At 40.8% G+C, this 11,284-nt stretch overlaps 1 long non-coding RNA gene across 1 annotated transcript; it reads left to right on the top strand.

Annotated features, from left to right (window-relative positions):
• Positions 1–4,886: 4,886 nt before the first annotated feature.
• LOC120787167 lies at positions 4,887–5,384 on the top strand. The gene is made up of 3 exons (XR_005706873.1): positions 4,887–4,968; positions 5,105–5,170; positions 5,364–5,384. It is a non-coding gene; the product is annotated as an uncharacterized LOC120787167 (long non-coding RNA).
• The last annotated feature ends 5,900 nt before the right edge of the window (positions 5,385–11,284 follow it).

Below are 11,284 nucleotides of genomic sequence, written 5' to 3'. Positions count from 1 at the left end.
ATCCGTGGTTCAGCTTGAGTCCCTTCAAGCTAAAACACACAGATAACCAATCTATAGCCTCAAGCTGGTAGAACATGAGTTTAGGAGAGACAGGACCTGCATTGGAAACTGGGCATTTCTAACTGGGAGGACGAAAACAACAACAACACAGACAAGGAAATGAGGCTAGACAGATCAGTGTTGTATTTCTAATCTCTTTTGGAAGCATACAGCTTTACAGACTGGATTTTATTTGTTATGTTTTGTTTTCATGTTTGATTCATTTTAGATCTGATATCCTACTGTGTGTCATTCCTCATGTTTGGTAGTTATAAAGCACTTGTTGCAATTGCTGTGCTTTGTCTCTAGTTCCGATTCATCATCGACCTCCTGGGTCCACCGCCGCAGCATCTCCTCAATGCAGGACTGAAATCGCATATGTGTTTTAAGAAAAGCGATTCTGACAAGTGGATGCTCAAGGTAAAATACCCATGCTTTGACTGTTTTCAATCATTATTTCGTCATGAATCTTACTTTAGATAGCTTAAAGTTTCCCTGTGGTTATCAAACTTAATTGGTAACATCTGTTGAGAAATACATGTATCTTAAATGCTTTTACCTTTATTTAGACAAGTGAGGAGTATTGGGGTCCAAGAAATTACTCCACGGACAACAGGTTGTACACCTTCCGCTCTCTGGATGAAACGAAAACGGTAGGTGGTTAAGGAAGCGGTAGCTAGCTGCTGAACACTGACTTTCAGTCATTGTCTTTTCATAATTTAGGAAGATGACTTGACCACTGTTGTACTCTCCAACTGTTTCCTAAACTAGATGCGTCTGGAGATGGACAACCTGGAAGAGGCGGATGAGAGGAGGGAATGTATTGAGCTGTTGAAGGCCATGCTCCAGTGGGATGGAAATGAGAGAATCACCCCGCTGGTATTCTCAACCATCCCTTCATTACCAAGAGCTACCTCAACAGCAGCTCCCACCTCAGCTCCTGGTAAGCGTGTGTTTTATCAGACGTTAGTAGGCACAGCAAGTGATAAATGAATCCTTTGTACATTGGCTGATTTGCATATTTTCATACTGTGTCTTTTTGATATAAACGTAACAGTGTGAGTTTCTCTTTTGCTAGCTCTGATCCTGAACCGAGCAGCAGCAGCCAGACCAGGACCAACCAGACGACCCAGGTCGATGACAGGTAAGTGTTAACTCATCCTTCATCAACTAAGATGGAGGTGATGGGGTCCTGTTTCCACTGAGTCAATGCTATTGATTGGTTTCATGATTAAGAACATCATTTATTAGTCTTAAAAGAAAAATACTGGATTCCCCCGGCCATAGGCTGCTACATATAGTGCGTGTGATTAATTGTATCTGTCTTAATTCAACAGCTCAGATGAATCACTGCCACCGGGTGTCATCATGGTTCGGCCTGCAGCCCCCATGAACAGAATCCCCCTGGAGGAGACACCTAAAGAGGATGCTGAAATGAGGTGAGGTTTTTTATTCTGATTGTGACACTCATGCCTTCAACAGAAGAAAGCGATTGTGCCCTTAAAAGGACTAACATACTAACTCAGTGTGCATTTATACGTTTAGTTCCCACGTGGCTGCAACTCCTGCTTCTGCTCTGAACACCAGGATAGACCCGGACAACGCAGAGCTCCCTACCACCACCCCTGGTGAGAAAAACTCATCTTAACTCTTTTCCGTACTGTATTGAAATTCCACATTTTTGTTGTATTCTGAGGATGGTTGAGGTATTTCACGTCCTTCTGATTTTCAGATGACAGCGAGGACCAGAAGAAGAAGAGGGAGAAGAGGAAGAACTGCTTCAAACGCTTCTTCTCTTGGATGAAGAGGACATTCTGCTCCTGCTGTTACGCGGACAACGTAGTGGAGTAAAGACTTATTACGAATGCTTTCATAGCAGAACAGTTGAGAATTTGATCTCAGGTGTCTTGCTATAAAAGTATTTGTAGTTCTCCATATGGGCAGCATGGTGGCTCAATGAATAGCATTGTGGCCTCACAGAAGAAGATCCTGGGTTTGAATTATTGCCCTCGAAAGCTGGTGCAACCGGCTCCTGGTCTTTTCTGTGTGGAGTTTGCATGTTCTCCCCATGTCTGCGTGGGTTTTCTCCAGGGGTTCTGGTTTCCTCCCACATTCCAAAGACATGTCTCTTAGGTTGAGTGAGGACTTTAAATCGTCACTAAATCTTGTAATATCTGGATATGTTTCTTTGAGAATTTTTTCTAGGAAACGTGTAGATTCAATGACACAGCAATGATATACAGGACATTGTATATAGTACAAAAACACATTGTACAAAACCCCGTTCAGATCTGACATATCCACTGTGGAAGTCTGTCCTGGATGCTACTAGTCTCAATTAGAATGGTAATTGAGAAAGAAACTAGAGAACCGCTTCCAAATTGTCCAAACCATGGGAATCATATGCCTCCGAGCTTATCAATTCCTTTTGTCAATGCAGGCGATGGGAAGTTTCCAGCATCGATGACGCTAGAAACTTGCCATTGCCTCTATGTATGGTGTTTGTAATTGTAACTCCAGAAAATAACCTGGGTTACACTCTCTTTTACAGTCAGTCTCCGCACGCACAACAGTCACGCGCTGCGCCACCCACCACCACAAGTAAATTCTCAACCTGTGGGAAAACTGTAATGTCTGCAAAATGGAAATTTCAAGTCAAGGTGGAAACACCAGTAATGTGCTGAAACATCTTTCTACGGAACATGGGCTTAAATTTCAGGAATGCCATGTATTTGACACTCTACTAGGTTGGAAAGCAGTGACACTCGGTAACAGCTTATGTTATAATAACATAATCGCCAATGAGGCAGGCTCAGTAGAATTTTTCTTTGACTATTAAAACCTGAATGAAACCGAACACTGTAGAAATATTGTCTCATTTCATCCATTTTAGATGATAACAGGCAGACTTTTGCTACAGCTAGCTCTCAGGCTGCAACCTGTGTTCACACTTTTGCCCACAAAAAACTGATCAGGAATCAAGGGAAAATAAGAAGAGTCGGACTGTTAAGCAGATTGGATTATGACATTGGTATCGATAAAATCTTATCAATTCCCATCCCTAATCATAATATTATAGATTACAGTAATGTTGCTGGGGATTTAGATGTAAGTAAACTCGAAATGTACGAAAGATATGCGCCGACGTGCTGAGGTAGGCGTAATGTATTGTTTTTGTTTGCCAACGTTTGTGTGACTGGTAGCGAGTTTCGCTGCCCTGCCTTCACCCAGTAAATGTTACTATTTACTTCATTACAGAGGCTAATGACCTGATTTACATTTAAACCTACATTCTTCTGCCTAAGCAATCATAGCTCTCTCCTTCTTTTAGAGATTTTCTCGCTACTTCATAGTTGTTTATACGCTATTCAGATCGGCCAGTTACTTTAGGTTAGCAGTTAGCGATGGCTTCTCTCTCTGCTTCTCAATCTGCTCCTCTCTCTCGCTCGGTGTGTCTTATGCTTAGTTACACCTCTGCGTCCTTTAGCGATAATAGTACATGTAATAAATGTGGTTTATTTGCAGTGATAGAGGCGAGGCTTGGCACCATGGAAACCCAATCTCTAGCTACGGTTATTAGCCAGCCCCCAGTAGCCGGTGCGAGCCGACCCAGCGTACCTAGTGATGATTTCATGAGCTTCTTTAATGAAAAAACTCGAACTATTATAGACAAAATTCACCGCCTCCTGCCGTCAACAATACACAGTCAGTCACACACAAGCATATGCAATCAACATCAGAAACAATCACACACATCTCTAAAAATGTTCAAAATTAGAAGTTTAAATTCTTCCAATGGGAAGAATAGTGGCTCAAAGCTACACTAATCGTAACTAGCATAACACATCCAAATCTCCAACTGAACTGTCAGTGGTCGAGTGGAAGTCCGGGAATGTAGGCACCAGGTTTTGACAAGGAAGAAAATGCGAGGAACATATAATACAAAATCCGTGGTTCAGCTTGAGTCCCTTCAAGCTAAAACACACAGATAACCAATCTATAGCCTCAAGCTGGTAGAACATGAGTTTAGGAGAGACAGGACCTGCATTGGAAACTGGGCATTTCTAACTGGGAGGACGAAAACAACAACAACACAGACAAGGAAATGAGGCTAGACAGATCAGTGTTGTATTTCTAATCTCTTTTGGAAGCATACAGCTTTACAGACTGGATTTTATTTGTTATGTTTTGTTTTCATGTTTGATTCATTTTAGATCTGATATCCTACTGTGTGTCATTCCTCATGTTTGGTAGTTATAAAGCACTTGTTGCAATTGCTGTGCTTTGTCTCTAGTTCCGATTCATCATCGACCTCCTGGGTCCACCGCCGCAGCATCTCCTCAATGCAGGACTGAAATCGCATATGTGTTTTAAGAAAAGCGATTCTGACCAGTGGATGCTCAAGGTAAAATACCCATGCTTTGACTGTTTTCAATCATTATTTCGTCATGAATCTTACTTTAGATAGCTTAAAGTTTCCCTGTGGTTATCAAACTTAATTGGTAACATCTGTTGAGAAATACATGTATCTTAAATGCTTTTACCCTTATTTAGACAAGTGAGGAGTATTGGGGTCCAAGAAATTACTCCACGGACAACAGGTTGTACACCTTCCGCTCTCTGGATGAAACGAAAACGGTAGGTGGTTAAGGAAGCGGTAGCTAGCTGCTGAACACTGACTTTCAGTCATTGTCTTTTCATAATTTAGGAAGATGACTTGACCACTGTTGTACTCTCCAACTGTTTCCTAAACTAGATGCGTCTGGAGATGGACAACCTGGAAGAGGCGGATGAGAGGAGGGAATGTATTGAGCTGTTGAAGGCCATGCTCCAGTGGGATGGAAATGAGAGAATCACCCCCGCTGGTATTCTCAACCATCCCTTCATTACCAAGAGCTACCTCAACAGCAGCTCCCACCTCAGCTCCTGGTAAGCGTGTGTTTTTATCAGACGTTAGTAGGCACAGCAAGTGATAAATGAATCCTTTGTACATTGGCTGATTTGCATATTTTCATACTGTGTCTTTTTGATATAAACGTAACAGTGTGAGTTTCTCTTTTGCTAGCTCTGATCCTGAACCGAGCAGCAGCAGCCAGACCAGGACCAACCAGACGACCCAGGTCGATGACAGGTAAGTGTTAACTCATCCTTCATCAACTAAGATGGAGGTGATGGGGTCCTGTTTCCACTGAGTCAATGCTATTGATTGGTTTCATGATTAAGAACATCATTTATTAGTCTTAAAAGAAAAATACTGGATTCCCCCGGCCATAGGCTGCTACATATAGTGCGTGTGATTAATTGTATCTGTCTTAATTCAACAGCTCAGATGAATCACTGCCACCGGGTGTCATCATGGTTCGCCTGCAGCCCCCATGAACAGAATCCCCCTGGAGGAGACACCTAAAGAGGATGCTGAAATGAGGTGAGGTTTTTTATTCTGATTGTGACACTCATGCCTTCAACAGAAGAAAGCGATTGTGCCCTTAAAAGGACTAACTTACTAACTCAGTGTGCATTTATACGTTTAGTTCCCACGTGGCTGCAACTCCTGCTTCTGCTCTGAACACCAGGATAGACCCGGACAACGCAGAGCTCCCTACCACCACCCCTGGTGAGAAAAACTCATCTTAACTCTTTTCCGTACTGTATTGAAATTCCACATTTTTGTTGTATTCTGAGGATGGTTGATGTATTTCTTGTCCTTCTGATTTTCAGATGACAGCGAGGACCAGAAGAAGAAGAGGGAGAAGAGGAAGAACTGCTTCAAACGCTTCTTCTCTTGGATGAAGAGGACATTCTGCTCCTGCTGCTATGCGGACAACATACTGGAGTAAAGACTTATTACGAATGCTTTCGTAGCAGACCAGCTGAGAATTTGATCTCAGGTGTCTTGCTATAAAAGTATTTGTAGTTCTCCATATGGGCAGCATGGTGACTCAATGAATAGCATTGTGGCCTCACAGAAGAAGATCCTGGGTTTGAATTATTGCCCTCGAAAGCTGGTGCAACCGGCTCCTGGTCTTTTCTGTGTGGAGTTTGCATGTTCTCCCCATGTCTGCGTGGGTTTTCTCCAGGGGTTCTGGTTTCCTCCCACATTCCAAAGACATGTCTCTTAGGTTGAGCGAGGACTTTAAATCGTCACTAAATCTTGTAATATCTGGATATGTTTCTTTGAGAATTTTTTCTAGGAAACGTGTAGATTCAATGACACAGCAATGATATACAGGACATTGTATATAGTACAAAAACACATTATACAAAACCCCGTTCAGATCTGACATATCCACTGTGGAAGTCTGTCCTGGATGCTACTAGTCTCAATTAGAATGGTAATTGAGAAAGAAACTAGAGAACCGCTTCCAAATTGTCCAAACCATGGGAATCATATGCCTCCGAGCTTATCAATTCCTTTTGTCAATGCAGGCGATGGGAAGTTTCCAGCATCGATGACGCTAGAAACTTGCCATTGCCTCTATGTATGGTGTTTGTAATTGTAACTCCAGAAAATAACCTGGGTTACACTCTCTTTTACAGTCAGTCTCCGCACGCACAACAGTCACGCGCTGCGCCACCCACCACCACAAGTAAATTCTCAACCTGTGGGAAAACTGTAATGTCTGTAAAATGGAAATTTCAAGTCAAGGTGGAAACACCAGTAATGTGCTGAAACATCTTTCTACGGAACATGGGCTTAAATTTCAGGAATGCCATGTATTTGACACTCTACTAGGTTGGAAAGCAGTGACACTCGGTAACAGCTTATGTTATAATAACATAAGCGCCACGTAGGCAGGCTCAGTAGAATTTTTCTTTGACTATTAAACCTGAATGAAACCGAACACTGTAGAAATATTCTCTCATTTCATCCATTTTAGATGATGACAGGCAGACTTCTGCTACAGCTAGCTCTCAGGCTGCAACCTGTGTTCACACTTTTTCCCCCACAAAAAACTGATCAGGAATCAAGGGAAAATAAGAAGAGTCGGACTGTTAAGCAGATTGGATTATGACATTGGTATCGATAAAATCTTATCAATTCCCATTCCTTATCATAATATTATAGATTACAGTAATGTTGCTGGGGATTTAGATGTAAGTAAACTCGAAATGTACGAAAGATATGCGCCGACGTGCTGAGGTAGGCGTAATGTATTGTTTTTGTTTGCCAACGTTTGTGTGACTGGTAGCGAGTTTCGCTGCCCTGCCTTCACCCAGTAAATGTTGCTATTTACTTCATTACAGAGGCTAATGACCTGATTTACATTTAAACCTACATTCTTCTGCCTAAGCAATCATAGCTCTCTCCTTCCTTTAGAGATTTTCTCGCTACTTCATAGTTGTTTATACGCTATTCAGATCGGCCAGTTACTTTAGGTTAGCAGTTAGCGATGGCTTCTCTCTCTGCTTCTCAATCTGCTCCTCTCTCTCGCTCGGTGTGTCTTATGCTTAGTTACACCTCTGCGTCCTTTAGCGATAATAGTACATGTAATAAATGTGGTTTATTTGCAGTGATAGAGGCGAGGCTTGGCACCATGGAAACCCAATCTCTAGCTACGGTTATTAGCCAGCCCCCAGTAGCCGGTGCGAGCCGACCCAGCGTACCTAGTGATGATTTCATGAGCTTCTTTAATGAAAAAACTCGAACTATTATAGACAAAATTCACCGCCTCCTGCCGTCAACAATACACAGTCAGTCACACACAAGCATATGCAATCAACATCAGAAACAATCACACACATCTCTAAAAATGTTCAAAATTAGAAGTTTAAATTCTTCCAATGGGATGACACTCAGAAGTTTCAATGTCCTTTGAGGTTCATTCTGTTTATATGGTACAAGGTACTGGAAGTCAGACCTCCCAAGTTCATTATATACTGTGCAAAAGCTGTAGGCACTTGCGAAGAAATGTGAGGATGCTTTCGAAAATAATGCCATGGATAGTCTTTATTTATCAGAACTTGTTTCCTACCATTTCTGGGTAGAACTACTAGTAGGGATGATTATGTTATTATTGTTGATGTTGTTTTGAGGAGGGCTGATTAGTCCATGTGAATTAACAAACTTGTCATGTTTCCCCAGGCATTCGTGCTCACGGTCCTCATGGACCACAACCTGGACAAGTTCAACATCATCAAGTATTATGGTGAGTTCAACGTGAACAGTCAGCTGAGCCTGGTATTTGAGATGTTGGACATCAGCCTGCAGCACTACCTGCTGGACTTGAAAGGCCCAATGCGTCTACGGGACATCAGGACCGTTATTCAACAGGTATGACATCAGCTAGAAAGCAAAACTTAACACTGCCAGTTTTGAACTGTGGTCCACTCTGAGCTTGAACTCACGGTAAAAAGTATTATAGATGACAGTTTTTGTGGTTTAAGCATATTTGTAACTGTTGCTTCTGTTTTTATGTTCTAGAAGTTTCCCTAACAAAAGTTTTCCATAAATAAAGCTTATCACTAATATTATTGTTATTATTATTTCTTGCAGATGGCAACAGCTTTCGATGCCCTGAAGGGAGTTGGCATAATCCACACCGATGTAAAAATAGACAACATCATGTTGGTGGATCAGGTGAGACAGCCCTTCAGGATCAAACTGATTGACTTCGGCTTGGCTATGTTCCGGTCTCAAGCCAAGCAGGGCAGGGTTCACCAGACACCCCAATATAGGTAAGAAACACTGATCCCTATTAAAACTAAGAAATCTTCAATTCAGGGCTTCATAGTTATTTTTTACTGATGCTTCTATTTAGTTTGTAACTACCTTTTTTTGTTTAATCCTTAAAATATGACAACGTTCCTTATTTCATTCAACGTTTTTCTTCCACATTCAGAGCTCCAGAAATCAATATTGGACTCCCATTTTCAGAGGCCATAGACACCTGGTCGCTGGGCTGCGTGATGGCGATCATGGTGTTTGGTCGTGTGCTCTTCCCTGTGAGAAATGAGTATGACGCAGTAAGTAATTTTATATAAAAGGACTCTGTTTGCTTTTCCATCTTTTCATAATAGATCATGTACTGCTGCATCAGTGAACCCTTCCTGAATGGCCAGCCTCACTTCGTTATCTTAAGAAGAGAACCTAATAGACCTCCGTAGTCTGTTCCTCATCTCTGCCTGAGCCTAGTGGCTCAAAGCTACACTAATCGTAACTAGCATAACACATCCAAATCTCCAACTGAACTGTCAGTGGTCGAGTGGAAGTCCGGGAATGTAGGCACCAGGTTTTGACAAGGAAGAAAATGCGAGGAACATATAATACAAAATCCGTGGTTCAGCTTGAGTCCCTTCAAGCTAAAACACACAGATAACCAATCTATAGCCTCAAGCTGGTAGAACATGAGTTTAGGAGAGACAGGACCTGCATTGGAAACTGGGCATTTCTAACTGGGAGGACAAAAACAACAACAACACAGACAAGGAAATGAGGCTAGACAGATCAGTGTTGTATTTCTAATCTCTTTTGGAAGCATACAGCTTTCCTGCAGAGATGTTTCACATTAAAAGCCTTCCAACTACTCCAACTGCATAATCCCTCCCTTTATTCGTATTAAAAAAGTAGAAAAGTGAAAACAATTGGATATATTTAGTGAATGAAAGTGGTATTTCTTTAAAAATAAAAACTCAAAGCAGCAGAGTGGCGAGTATGAAATGAATATGTTGTAGCTCTGATAAAGTCATCACGCTGATTTTATCAAGACAACAGGTAAATGTAACACATCCACATGTTAATGTAATAATGATCCTAAAATTATTTTTAGCTTTTGGTTAGAATTATGTTTAATTTCCTATAATGATAGAAAACATTGTTTAAAATTCACAAAATGTTGGTCTCGCTGTGATATTGATTCTCCTCTTTCAGTACACATTTATATATGTAAAAGTTCAAATTTTAAATCTTAGAAATAATTGTTTTATGTTTTAATCTTTTTTTTCTTCCCTCTGGATATGTGTTTCTACGAAGTAAATAGTGGGCTAATGTATTTATGAAATTTGCCAAGAAATGTCAAACAAAATGTTTAGATGTGAACCTCAGTTGATCACATCTATTGATGTTTAACATTAAAATTGTATTAACTTCTAAGATAAGCAGCTATTTTATGTGTTGGACAGGTTTGTTTTTCCTTAAGAGACAGTTATGTTCAGGCGATTTAATTTAAGTAATCAGGAGATACTTAGCCTCCATCCTCCTATGGCGGGAGGTTCTCACGGAGAGCAACCTGACTGTTAAAATTACACTTTGAATTGAAGTTTTAGGATGAGGGCATGTAGGGATTTTTGTTTACTGGTAGAATATTTTGCTCTGGGGACTTTATTATTCTCTAAACAGTCACCATACTGTATGTGACTGGAAAATGCTTCCCTGTGCTGCACGTAGGCAAATGTGCATTAAGGTTGTTCGGAAACCCTTGCATTGCTGTTTCTTTTATACTCAGATGTGGTATAATGTGTTATAAATTTTTTTCTTTGTAACGCTTTATAACCCAGCCTGCAATTTACAGTGTAATTTCGTTATATGAATCAAGCACTAATAAAATACTTACATGATCCTGCTGATACTTAAATGTAGGTACAGTGGAAGAAAACAAGACTATGGGGAACAAGTTAGCAACAAGTCGGTATTTTAGTGGCAAGGAGTAAAACATTTGAGTGTACCTATATCTTACAGTACTGTGAAACAAAAGTGGAGTTTGGGAAAAATGACAGGGGTCTGACCAAGGATAGGGTTCAGCAATGTAGTTTTGGGCTGGGAAATTCTAAGAAACGAGTTATGAATCTTGGAAAAACTAAGGACTTGAAACGCTACCCAACTGCATACGTGATGTAGCCTACTAGCTTATATTCTTTGGATTGGTGTATTTTTTACCGTTGTATGAAGCCTTTCAATGAGAAATGGATAAATAACATTTTGAAATAAAAACCTACAGTTATTATGAATCAAATCCAGACCACAAACACATTCATCCTTGCATGACATTCCATCGTTTTATTTGATTGCCACTGCAGAATATAGTTACAGATTTCTTTCCTGCTCAGCTTAGAACCAGTTAAGAGACAATGCTGCAGTACCTGCACAGATTGAATTAACAGGCTTTCAGTATGGAGACATCCACCTCACTGGCACACTTAGATACAGAAAAGACTAAAGAGGCATGTCACACAAGGCAAGAAGAAAGCGACAAACCACCATCAACTAAAACAGCTTCCCTTGTGAATTTCCAAACTAATGTTGAATTAT

Source organism: Xiphias gladius, unplaced genomic scaffold (assembly GCF_016859285.1).
Source record: "Xiphias gladius isolate SHS-SW01 ecotype Sanya breed wild unplaced genomic scaffold, ASM1685928v1 HiC_scaffold_1208, whole genome shotgun sequence".
In the NCBI taxonomy this organism is placed as follows: domain Eukaryota; kingdom Metazoa; phylum Chordata; class Actinopteri; order Istiophoriformes; family Xiphiidae; genus Xiphias; species Xiphias gladius.
This window is presented reverse-complemented; position numbering and strand designations above follow the sequence as displayed.